This window comes from Vanellus vanellus (assembly GCF_965231255.1).
Source record: "Vanellus vanellus genome assembly, chromosome: 6".
Classification (NCBI taxonomy): Eukaryota; Metazoa; Chordata; class Aves; order Charadriiformes; family Charadriidae; genus Vanellus; species Vanellus vanellus.
The window spans coordinates 20,526,896-20,539,838 of NC_138911.1; the positions used below are offsets into that span (position 1 = coordinate 20,526,896).

Here is a 12,943-nt window from a genome sequence, read left to right on the forward strand (position 1 = left end):
TTCTGTCTTCCAGAGGCTTCAGACAGGCCAGACGTTTTCCTAAATTCAAGTTAAGAGAAAGGAAGGAAGAATCTGTTCAGGCAGAATGATTTTTTACAAACAGAACAGGCTATAACCTCAGCAAGTGCAAATCTGCCCAGCTTTGCCAAAAGCAATGGAGCTATGCTGCTTTGCAGCAACTGAGGGTTTTGTCCCAATATCTTGCTTTTTTTTTATCCAAAAATAGAAAGGGGGAGAAGACATCTTTAAGCTATATCACTCTGTGTCCTTGCAAGTTTGTGTCATCACCCCTATGCGATTGTGTGGTTATGACTCACCAATAGGTGATTATGCCTGTCTTCCAGTAGTCTGCAAACAAGTAGTCCTCAGGTATCTTATATCCTGATGTGATCTGGCACTGAAGAATGAGCAAGAAAGAGGCAGTTTTGGTCTCATTTCTGCTGTTTCTTGGTTCCTGTAGGTTGCTGAGAAGCCCATGAAGCATGAAAGTGAGGCTCACCCATAGATGTGTCTGTTAGACTACCTATTTGGTTCTTGCTCCCTGATAAGTTCTTCTGGGCCACCTAGGTACTGAAAAATATGAGCCCGCTTTCAGGGTGCTTCAAAAAGCAAGATTTCTGCATGCTCCAGTACCCTGCCTGCTTGCCAGAAACAGCTAAAACAAGACGAGACAGGTAGCACAGAGAGGCGGTGCGCCGTGTATACGTGTGTCTGCCTGTGAAAAACCCATCACTTTTGTGTGCTGCTGCTCCTGCTGTTGGCTTGCTCAGGAGAGATGCTGTGTTTCTGTGAGCTGCGGTCCTTGCTTCTGTGGAGAACTGAGAGGTTGTTCAGAATCAGGAGGGCTTGTTAGAAGCAAGCAAAGAGTTTCAAGGTAGGTTAAAGCTTCAGCCTTTTTGTTTGGACCTGTCTGTTTGCGTGCTGGCTTTTAGAAAGTGCTCTGGCAGGTTTGTTTGTGCTGGTGCAACATGTCTCTGAGACCTGAAAAAACCTGAACAACTCTCTCAACGGGTATCCTTAGAACTCACCTAATCTACTCTCGCTACAAGCTCTGCAGGGCATGAGCTTTCATTTTATTATGTGTCAAATGCAGTATCTAGAACAATGGTTTCTAGATCCCTTTTCAGATTAGTAGATACTTTTCTAATGGAAACAACAAAATGTGGCAGTGTGCTTGAAACATACGTCAGAGTGAACAGTGCTTTTCCAGTACCAGGAATGCATACTTTATGTGGCATCATATTCTGCATCAAAGCTTGATCACCTTTGCATGCTCCTGGATAACAATGTGACTGTGCAATCCACTATCCACTTTCCAAAGTAATAGGGGAATCATGGTGCCAAAGAGCAGAAAACATCTGGTAACATGGGTGTACTGTGATAGGATGGGAACTGCTGCATTGGCAGACCTGAATTCATGGAACGAAGCTCGAGTCTATCAAGGTTTACCAGCTCCAATTTAGCAGTGCTCCTTGTGGGACCCAAACAGGATCAGACAGACCCTCTCACGACGCTCGGACCTTTCCTGTAATTGGAGTAATTCTGTTCATGCAGTGTGTATCTCCGCTGCTATGCCTAATTGGACTCCAGCTGTCTTAAACAGAGCCAACTCAGGCATCTCTTCTTTTGTGGCCTAAATCGCTCCTGAATAATTTGGAGTCATCTATTTTTTTCTAGGCATTTCTGGGGCTAGATAAAAGCGCCCCGTGAGCTGGGTTTCACCTACGGGTTATCAGCTGGGGGCTGTGACTGGTCATAAACACTACGTTCCAGCAGCCTCTGGTCTTCCTTCCCCAAAACGCGCGGTTCGCCGGGCCTCCGCGGGGAGCCTCGAAACGCAGCTCAGCCCGGGGCAGTACCCTCGGTGTGCGGCGCTGGGCCTCGCCTGTAGGGAGCGGGCCGGGCGAGGGCTCTCCCGGCCGCCTTACCTGGAGGGCCGGGCCCTTACGACAGCAGCAGCCCCGTTCCCTCAGGCGAGCGGCGGCTCGCAGGCCCCGGGACAATCGGAGGGCTGAGGTGATCTCCCACCCCGCGTGCCCTGTCGGGGCCGCTTCTGCTGCCAGCCTGCTAGCTACCGCGAAAGCCGCGGCGCCCCCGCGGGTAGAGCACCCCCCTGCAGCCGCGGGGAAGAGCGGGCTGAGGGGAACGGGCGGGCGGCGGCTGGCGCTTGCAGCGCAGCGCCCGCCGGGCCTTCCCCTCACCCCGCGTGCGAGGAGCTCCTGCGGAGGGCCCGCTGCAGGGCGGGAAGCAGGGACACGGTCCCGAGGAGGGACGACGAGATCACCGCGGCTCCCGGGGGAAGGGGCGCGCAGGCGGCGGGGGGGGGGGGAGAAGGAGGTGTCACACGCCGGGACGAGGCGGCGGCGCAGTGCCCTACCCCCTCACAGCCACCCGCCGCCACCGCCCCAGGGACCGCCCCACGGCCAGGCCGCGGCGGGCGGGCGGTGGCTCCTGATTGACAGACACCGCGGCCCACCCGGAGGGCGGTGGCAGCGGGGGCCACCTATCAGGGGCGGCGGGCGGGCGGCCGTTGAGCGGCGGGTGGGCGGGGCGTCGGCCCTGGGCGTGTGCCGCGGCCGCCGGCGGGGCGCGCTCCCGCTCCGCTCCGCTCCCCCCGCACGCACATTGTCCGGGCGCGGCGGCGACAGAGCGCCCCGGCGCCCGGTGCCAATGCGGGGCGGGCGCAGCACACCGGGGGTGCCTCCACCACCGCGGTGGAAACTTCATCTTGCCGCCGGGCCGACGCGCGGCTGAAGCCCCCGGCGGGGCCGGGCCGGGCGGGAAGGAGCGGTGCGGTGCGGTGCGGAGCGGAGGTTCGCCCGCCTGGGGGGCGCCTCGTCTTGTTTGGTTTTCCTCCGTTGGAAGAAAAAACAAATAATATTATCCCGCTTTAAACTTCCGCGCCCCGCTCTCCAGGACGCGCATCCCGCCTGGCGGGGTGGACGAGCTGGTGAGTGACCGCCGGCGACGGGGCTGGGGCTGGGGCTAGGCGGGGTGGAAGGGAGGGACGCGATGGGGGCGGGGGGCAGCACCGGCCGCCCTGGCGGGGACGGGCCGGCAGCGCCGCCGCCACCTGTTAGCGGGGCGGCTGCACCCCCCTGGGAAGTTTGTACCCCGACTGTCGCCCGGGGCAGGCGGTGGGGAGGGACACCCGGCCTGGTGGGCGGTGGCGGGGCCCGGGGGTGTTTGGGGGCGGTGGCGCGGACCTCCCTGCTCGCCTGGCCGCGCCATGGCTCTGCTGCCTGGGCGCTGCCTGCCGACCCCAGCCCCGGGCAGGCCGCCGAGGGGGGGTGGGGGGGGAAGTGGGTTATCACCGAGCCACAGCCTCTGCACCCCCTTTGCTCTCCATCCCTTCCCCTCCTCCTGCACCCCCTTTGCACTCCTCCTGCCCTTCTCCACCCCCCTCAATCTGCAGCCCCCATTTCTTCCCCTCCTTGCCCTCCTGCTCCCCCCGCGTCCTCAAGCTACAGCCCTCTTTGCCCCCTCTCCCTCCTTGCACCCCCAGTTTGCAGCCCCCTGCACCCGCCTTTCCTCATTCCCTTGCATCCCCCACACCACCCCTATGATGCTCCCAAGGGGGATCACTGGACTCCCCACCCTTTGCCAAAGCAGGTGCCCACCGAGCTCTGGCTTCCCCCATTGGAGTGACACCCCCAGGAGAGACCATCTTCACGGCACTGCCAGGTGTCGTCAGGCCAGGGGTGAGGTGCGCAGGGGGTGCGCAGGTGATGGAGGTGCAGGTACGTGCATCTGCGAGCAAGTGAACGAGGTCCCCCTGTTCCTGCGTGCGTGCGGCTCTGCGGAGCTGGCGGCACCTCCCTTCTTCCCAGGGATGCTCGCTGCCGGGGCTCTGCGGCGTGCGGAGGCTGCTTGTGCCCTGCCTGCCCTGCAAGGGTGTCTCAGGGGTTGTACCCCGAACCCTAAGTGGGAGCAGGTGCAGCTGGTGGCTTGCTTGGCCTATATGGGTCCTGGTTGGGGATGCGTTTTAATTGCCTTGTACAGTGGAGTGTGCCTGGAGACAAAAGAGCCGATGAGAAATCAGAGAGGACTGGCAAACTCTGGAGCGGCTGGAGAAATACTTAGGACAGCTGGAAGCAGGAGGATGGTACAGCAGGAATAGCTTGACCCAAGTCAGTCCTGGACCCCAGTCAAGCCATTGAGTATCTCAATGCCCTAAGTCATGTCTCTCTAGCCTGTGCCATGCAAAGTTGCTCCTGGGTGGGTCTTTGAGATGCAGAAGGGGTACAGACTCCAGGTGAGGCTTTGTTGTGATGTACCCCAGTCTGGTTGGCATGGGTAGTTTGTGCGGGTTGGGGCAGAAACTGGTTTTGAACGGAGAAAAGCACATGAGGCTTTGTGCAGGTTTGACTAAAGAGTTGCTAGACTGTTATATGGTGGATGTTGGTTTCTCCTGGTCAGAATTGCTAATGTGTTTATCCTTGCAGAGCTACAAAGTATTTTGATTTTGCAGCTGGTGATTTGTGTGATTATTTTTTTTCTTTTTTTTTTTCCCAAGTGTTTGTAACACAGCTGTGACTTTGAATCCATGTGTGTGTCCCCTCCGTGTGTCTGGTCCTTTCCTTCTCCTCATCAAACGTTTTCCCTGTGTGATTAATAATGTGTGAACTGCTTCATTTCTGCACCGGGGAGGCTGATGCTGATTGATTTCCCTGTTCAGTTTCCTCTGTGGGTCTGGAGGCTGATGGGTGTTATCACTGCAGAAAAGTCTGCTTTGGGGTGGGAGCTGTCAGCGTGTTTGGTTTTGTGTTTTCTTTTTTTTTTTTTTTTTGTTTCAGTGAAACTCTTATTTGTTTTAATTAAAAAGAGATGAAGTATGCATGGTAATACCCTCCATGTTTACATAAAAATGATCTTGTAATTATCAATAATTATCTCAGTTTGGGATATCGCTGTAATATTTAAACAGGACTTATGACCTGAGGGACACTTTTCTGGCCCCAGGGAGTTACCCTTGGTGTGGTTCTCTCCTGTGGTGAGTTTGGTTCTTGGCTGCTGTCAGTGGTGAAGGTAGAGCAGCGGTTGGAGTAACCTCAGATTTCTCAGACGTTGGCCTAGAAAGCGATGGCTGCAGTTTCCTCATTGAGCTTGGCGCTGCTTCACGGGGCTCCCTGGCAGACCTGCCACCACATGCGTGGAGATGGTCTGCCTTGGTGGCTTTTGGCCTGTGGTCTGAGGACTCTCAAGCTATTGTGAAAAGTAGCTCCCTTGCTATTGTGTGCTGATTGACCTTTTGTTTCCTCGTTCTCCTAAGGAGGTCTGGAAAAGACTGCTGGTACTTGGGAAGCTTTTACCTGTGAGAGTAGGGGTCCTGAGGTATCCTTGTCCACCTGGCTGTCTTTCACCTAACTTCTCTTCCCTTTAAGAGTAGCGAAGCGAAGCTCACAAATGCAAACATTTGCTTCCAGGCTGGAGATGGCACCCACTGCCACCCCTCCTGCTGCTGGTGCACCCCAAATTTACCTTCCTGCTAGGCTGTCCTTAGAGCTCCCCAGTTCTAAGGGGTCAAAAAAGCTTTATGGAGTAAAAAAGTTGAATATGGGGGAAATAGTCAACAAAATAAAACCCAAGACAAAAAGTGCCACCTGGTTTGAGGTAAAACAGAACCAATTTTGTTCAGTAACTTCACTTCTTAGCTGGGCCTCTTCTAACTACTGAAATTAACTGCATATTGTGCAGACAGTGTTCACTCTCTGAGTGATAAGACCAATTGTTTATAGCTGATGCCCAGGCATGGTATGCAGAGAGGCTCTGGCTTATACTTATTGCTATAACGCCCAAGGCCAACCAACTCTGTTATTTGCCCCGTTGGAGGGTCGGAAGCGGAAAAGCATAGTGGGATCCCACCTGTGGGGAGGAGCAGACAGGACAGGTGACCCAAAACTGACCAACAGGGTATTCCATCCCATCTGCCTCATGCTCAGTATAAAAGCTGAGGGATCAAAGGGTCACTCTCTCTTCCTTCAATGGCCGACGTCTGAGGAGGACTCTGTTTGTCTGCCTGTGATCCCGACCCTGAATCCAGATCCGGAATCCAGTTCCCGTCCGTCACTGAGTCCAGCCTGGGACTGCCCCAGTGCCAGCTGGTGACGTGACTGTCATCTCGGGAGCTTGGTATGGTTTTGTAGATCTTTCATTATTTCTTTTTATTTTATTATTAATATTTCATTAAAGTAGTTTAGTTCCTTCTAAACTCATAAGTCTCTTTTTCCTCCTCTGCCTCTCTCTTCAAAGAGAGAGGCAGCATCTGTCGGTCCTGTCTGGGGTCCCTCAGGTCCCTAGTAGTGGTTTTTTTCCTAAACCTTGTGGGAGAGTGATGAAGAGAAGAGGTAGAAATGTCTCATCTCCTCTCTTTCCAGATGTGTTATGCTGCTGTACTTTTTGTTGGTCTAGGAAAAGCAAAATGATTGTGCTCCAAGCACTCTATGTAATTGTAACTTATTATTGGCTTTCTATTTTAACATTTTTGAAGTGTAAACTTACAACCAGAGCTTATTAAGCAGCAGATAAGAATGTTGAATGTATTTGTATTTGACCTGTATTAATCTAATAATATATTTATGACATGATATTTGATCAGCTCTATAGCTGGTTGAAGACCACAGAAAGGTATTAATCAAATAAATTATTTTACAAATATGGATGAGATTAAACAAATGATCTATTTGCCAACTGCCGTTCAACTGCTCTGCCATGGCGTGTTCCTCTTTCTCTTATCTTTCCCTTCCAGTTTTCATTCCACTTTTTTGTGGTTTATGTTTTCCCGAACTGTCCTCAGTATCTGTTTCATTTAATTTTTCCCTTCCCTGCATTACTCTATCTCTTTTGTGTCATGTTTTTCCTTTCATTCTTTCTTCTGCCTCTTTCTTCAGCCTCTCTCTCCAAGCTTTTTGAGTCTAAATTAGCCAATTTTCCTCTTTTTTTTTTTTTTTTTTTTTTCCACCTTCCTGGTGGAGATTTTTATTGAACACTTCATAACCAGCTCAACTAAACCTGGTATGCATTTAAACCCATAAAAACATAAAACTAAGCCCAAACTGTGTGTGAGTATGAAGATGTTTGCTCGGTGGTAACACTTCTCTACCTCTCCCTGGGTTTTCTGGCTGTTGCAGGAAGGGTGTTCCTGCAGTTCTGGAGGTTTTTCCCAGCTCTCATTTTTGCCTGTGTTCTCCTTATGCCTTTTTCTAAAGTGAATTTTACTTTGTATGCTAAGAAAACAACTTGGATCAAATGGCAGATCTTGTGTTCTTCGTTGGCTATGTATCTGTGTGCAAGCTGCTTCCATCTGCTGCCCAACCAAGTCCAGCCTCCCTACCGGGCAGTCCTGCTTCCCTCCTTCCTCCCCTCTGGGGTTACGTCCAAGAGGTATCTTTCAGTAGGGCAAAAGGAATGAGTGTTCTGAAGGTTTTCTGGTTGACCTGTTACTTTCAGAGTCTGCATGAATGTGAAGTTGATGAGGCTAAGTAGCAAGAGGCAAACAGGTTATTGTGCATGACTGAGCAGTCACAATATTCAACTTAGATCTAGTATTCAAAGATTAAAGTCGCTTAAAAATGAAAGTGCTGTTATGGAGAAGACTTGTCTGACTTGCCTTTTTTTTTTTTTTTTTTTTTTTTTAAATCTAGGGATCTAGGGGGGGGATATTCTCAAAACAATGAAAGGAATAGAAAACTTTGTATTTCAGGGCAGGAAATTTTCTATGCCTTGGCGATAAAGCTCAGGCAGTCCAGAGGAGTGTGATGGGAGTGCTCAGAGTGCGTGATTCGCCTCCGCTGATGATTGCAGTGATGTTGCTGCAGTGAATGAGCTAAGCTGTGTATGTCATAGCTGTCTGCTTTAAGTACTGGGAGTTACGTGATGATGCCCTCTCGTACCCATAAGGAAAGGTCTCTGCTGTACTGAAGTTAACAGCTACACTGCTCCTCTATATCTTGTGAAACGTTTTGGATAACACTCGGGTGCACTGACACAGCGAGCAATCCAGGCAGCATGTCGTTGTGAAGCAAAATTGATTGGGGAGGATGGGGCCAAGAGGAATATTCTTTTGCAGTTAATTATTTACTGCAGGGAGAGAGGGAAACTGATGATGTTTGGTTTATAATTACAAATATCTGGAGGAGAATACTTTAAGATGATCCGGTTTATTCTGTGTGTTGCCACCTATTTCTGGGTGTTTCTATAATGTGCGACCAGCACTGTTTAATGACCGGTTCAGTAAAAGCAAAACTTCATTATCAACTTCTCACTGCTGGAATATGGTTTTACAGCTTGCTGTGTGTGATGCAAAATGGCCTAAATGCCTACAGAGGCGTTTCTTTCTCGTGCTCGCTGTCTTAATGCATGACCTGCCCATGGTGCCCATCTGACTGCAATGTGGGCTCTTAGAATAGCTCTTCTCTGTGCTGAAAGGTGATTTTGTGGTTAAAGTGCAGGACCGTGAACCCAGGAGTCCTGACCCCCTCTATGGTCTTGGCTGAGCTGGTTGCCTTATCTCACTGGGCTTTCTTCTTCAGGAGTGATATTGAGCAGATATCCAGCCTATCTGCTAAAAGGGTAGATGAGGGGAACTCACCCAGGCATAACACAGAGGCAGCACTGAAGCCCAGGTACTTGCGTAATACCGTGCTGTGGGCCAAACTATAAGTGGATTTTTGCTTTTGCATAGCTAAACCCGTTACAGATCAGACTGCTCATATGTGAGTTAAATTCAAGAGCTGGTGGTGCTGAGTTTAGATGTGCGTGTGTGGGAGCAATAACTTGACGAATACAAAAAAAGAGACATTGCTGCAATGTCTCTGGGAAGATGCCTGTACGTCTTCTGCTTGTTTAGCATCCTTGAGAGAACAGCAGACGTGAGGGAAAAGCTGTGGTCCGTGAAATGAAGAGATGTCGTCCTTTTACTGGGAGAAGGAGAGCAGCAAGATCTAAAAAGCCAGGGAGTAGAAGTGAAATGATGGATGCAGGGTGTGCACAGTGGGATCTGGTCTGGGTTGCTGTTCTCAGTGGGTAAGGCTCTGCAGGAAGAGAAGCAAGGAGGCGATCAGTGGAAAAAAGCATTGTGGAGGCTGCTGTTGTGCAAGGTGGAGCGTCGGCTATCCTGCTGGTCTAGGCTGAATAGGAGCTTAGCTGGCTGGCAGCAGGAGTGCATGGGATCGTCTTCCCTGAGAAAAGCAGATTGGTGAAAAAATCTCCAAAGGAGTGTCTGGCTAGCAAGTGCTTGTGCCCCAGGCAAGTTGGGATCTTGTTTAGAGTCTTGTTGAGAAGTGAGCTCTCCAGCAGTTTGTTGGGGTAACAGGCTGCTGTCATGTAGGCTTGCTCCAGTATCAGTGTTGAGTCTGCTGGGATGCTCCACGCTGTCTTCAGCAGTTTTATGGCTCGTGTCCAGCGCTGTTCAGCCTGCTCCAAACTATGTGAATAGAATAAACTTGAATGTATGAAATTGTAGTCTGAAAATGATGCATTTCATCCCTTGCCCTACCCCAGCTAGCCACTGCAGCAGCCAGAGTGGCTCCTGTATTTCTGTAGTGACCGTAGCATCCTTCCCTGCAGCTGGCTTTGCTGGAGCAGGAATGAGATGTCAGGGAACTTAGTGTTACGTGAGGGACTGGAGTTCATCCTCCAGAAAAAGGAGAAGGCTGGACTTGAGAAACTAGGCTTTGGTTGGTATGATAAATGCAAAAAACAGTAGTTGAGTATGGTAAGTAAATAAAACGTCACTTGGAGGTAAATATAGTACAGACCCCGACTTATATGTGTGCTAATGCTGTAACTAACTTTTCCATTGCCTCCCCTTGGAGCTGTGTCTTTTGATGCAATGGCTCATTTTGGGTCCTGCCATGTTAGGCTCCTGCTGTGCACAGCATGATTCTGCTTTGATGCCTGAAGACCCAACAAATGCTGGTGAAAGCAGGAGGTACCTCCTGCCTGTGTGCTTGTGTGCGAATGCACACACAACCCTTGCCTCCCTGGCTTGTGTGCGGAGGCTGAATATATAACCTTATAACATAACCTTGGTCATGCAAGGTTTCTCCCAGTCTTGTTTCCCCTGGTCTCTTCCTGATTTGCATGATATTATATGAGGCCAGCCAGCTTTTTCTGGAGGTCTTGTCCCACTTTCCACACAGGCAGCCTTGGGCAAGTGGTCTGCTCCCTGACCTGCTTTGACAGGCATGTGCTGGCTTCATGCTCTGCTGATGTGGGAGAGAGTATAAGTGCTGGGGGGCCAGGCAGGAGGAGGACATTGCTGTGCTGGTTGGTGGTGTGACCTCCCATCTGGCAGTCAGTGTAGCTGCTGATGGATGAGGAAGTACACACAAATCCACAAGTTCTGCTGGAGCGTGCAGTGGCTGTGACTTGTACTCGAGTCTTTGAGGGTCAGATCTGCTCTCTACATCTAGGAGTACAGATGTATGTCCTCTATTCTGCTGTACAAGTTGCAGCTGATAACTCTGTGGCTATTCTAGTGGCCCCCATGAATTTCCAAACATCAAGGTATTCACTCTCAAAACACACATGCACTGGAAAAAAATGACCACCATGACCATGGTGAAGATGGGAAACAAGTGTGAGAGAGTCAGACCTAGATCTGGAAAAATGCTTCTGCTCCTGCTTTTCCACAGAAGCAAGGAGGATGTGTGCTGGTGTGGCTTGTAGTCACAGGGGCATGTGCAGGGTCTCACCAGCTCTGTGGCAGAGCAGGGAGGTGGATGGATGAAGGTGGAAATCTCTTGGCTGATCCCTGTGCAAGATGCAGCTGATACAGTTAGTACAATTGTACCAGAGTTCCTTCTTCAGAAGGGGTAAAAGCCATAGTATTCACCTCAGAAAGCCACTGCAGAGGTAACATCAGGACATATTTCTGAGAGTGGCTGGCAAAGTCAACACAAACATGTTGTCCAGTGCTAGATCAGTTCTGTGTTCCCATCTGTGCAGTACCCCCACTATCAAAGTATCAGTGGCTAAAGATGTCAGGCACCTACTTAGAGATGTTTTCAAACGTGAAAAGCATTGTCTTCTGAAAATACTGTCCCTTTATGTGTCTCAGTTGGTCATTCAGAGACTGCAGTCATTCTACAAACTCTGGTAACATTGACCAAGACTCAAGGAAAGCAAGAAGACGGACAGTAGACTGTGCAAGGAGGTACGGCTGTGTAGCACACAGACTGGATTTGATGTGCAGATGATGATCTGCATGGGGCTGTTGAGCAGACGCAGTGATAGAGACAATCAGTTGATGTCTGATTGGGAGGTCCGCCAGCTGGCTGCCTGGTAAATGTTGCTGTTTCCCTGCTGACCATGCTGACTTGTGTCAGCATTGGTCATCTTGTGATGACTTGTGTCATCCTTAACTGAGGATGGAGGGTGCTTTGGAGCACACAAGTTTTTTAAACCACTGACAATGGTTATATAGAGCTGCAGCAAAGTGCTTTTTGTGGGCATACCACTGCAGCTTAACTGTGGCCTCCAAGGATTTCTTTGCTACCACCCCCACCACAAACCACAGGGTCTTAGGGCTGATCCTAGGTGGAGTGTTGTCATAAGCCCACCTCAGTCCTCCTGCCATGGGCCTATAGACCATGTCAGCAGCCTTTCAGTGTTGGTCTAACAAGGCAAAGCCTCAGTGGGATGAGAGCAGTTCTGTCCCTATTTTGTAGCAGGCACGAGGAGGATACAGATAGGAGGAAAACAGCCTTTCTTGTCTGTTTACAGCCACTACTGTCATGGTTTTCTTCTTGAGATCATTTCCTATCTGCCATCCCAGGCAAGAATTTGGGCAGTTGTCCTGCTAGGACTTTCAAACCCTGAATAACATTTGCTTAATAATTAGCTGTCTGATCCCCACAACTACTGCACCTGATTATCAGGGGCCAGACAAGATATCCTCTGCTCCACATTCCTTCCATGATGAATGCATTAATCTGTACAGGTAAGAGAGAATCCTTCCTCCACATTAGTGTACACCTTTGCTGTTCCTGTTCTTCTGTGGGTTACGGCCCAGGCAGCCACCCTCTTCTAACCTATGAAGTGTCCAGGCCTGGCTGCTCCTCATATCTGCTAGAAAGTGAAAAACTGCACTCCAAGTGCCAAGTTCTGGCTGTGGAAAGTGAGTTAATCCATGAGTTTCTCTGTCTTCTTGTTCCTTCCCAGTGTTTTGCTGGTAGATATGATCACTCGTACTGCTTGTGGGTAATATGTCCCTACCCCAAGTATCTACTAGTGCCTATAGCCAGGGCAGACACTGGGCAGGGAAAAGAGAGGTGTTATTACTCCTCTTGTTTTACAACTGAGGAGTGGAGGAATGGAAACTCACGTTAAAAGGAGGAGCCTGGAGAAGAGTTGAGAACAGAAATTGTTGTCCTAGTCCAGTGCATTGACTGCAAGATCAGCTTCCCCCTTCCTTAGGTAACTGATGGTTGTCAAAAGATTCAGCACCCAACTGCTGATGTGTTGCTAATCTGATTTTATGATGAGTGAAATGCTTTCTCCTGACAATGAACCCTGAGAAGGTGGGATTTTGTTTCCTTTTATCATTTCAAGCAAGGTTGGCTTGTCTGTTGTTTTAATATTTCAGGTATCCAGTCTTAAAAGTGATGTGAGTGGAGGGAGGGCTGGAATAGCAGTCTTTTCCATGTAAGTCTTCCAGGCTGTAAGTGGCACTTGTGTCTGCAGAAATAGATAGATATCCTATGTTAAAACTGAGTGTCTTGGCTTGTTGTGGGTTGAAAAAAACAGTAAGAAAATTTGGGCAATTGAGATGTTGTAGCCCTCTGGATGGGGATTAATTTATAAACCAGAGGGCAATTTCTGTTGGAGGTAGATGATTGCAAATGAGCCATCTTCCTTTTGGTAACCTGTGCCAAGGCACTTCTTGTGGAAAGATCTAAAAAACAAGATGCAGTTAATTGACCAAGTCTTTGAGGATAAA

At 50.0% G+C, this 12,943-nt stretch overlaps 1 protein-coding gene across 2 annotated transcripts in view; it reads left to right on the top strand.

Annotated features, from left to right (window-relative positions):
- Positions 1 to 2,572: 2,572 nt before the first annotated feature.
- HRAS (HRas proto-oncogene, GTPase) overlaps positions 2,573 to 12,943 on the top strand; it is a 46,557-nt gene continuing 36,186 nt past the window's right edge. Inside the window, exons 1-2 of one of the 2 annotated variants that reach the window (XM_082485879.1) lie at positions 2,573 to 2,950; positions 3,613 to 3,740. The gene's annotated coding sequence lies outside the window, so the exon portion shown is untranslated. The remainder of the gene's footprint in view (positions 2,951 to 3,612; positions 3,741 to 12,943) is intronic. The other variant, XM_082485878.1, reaches the window with a different exon arrangement.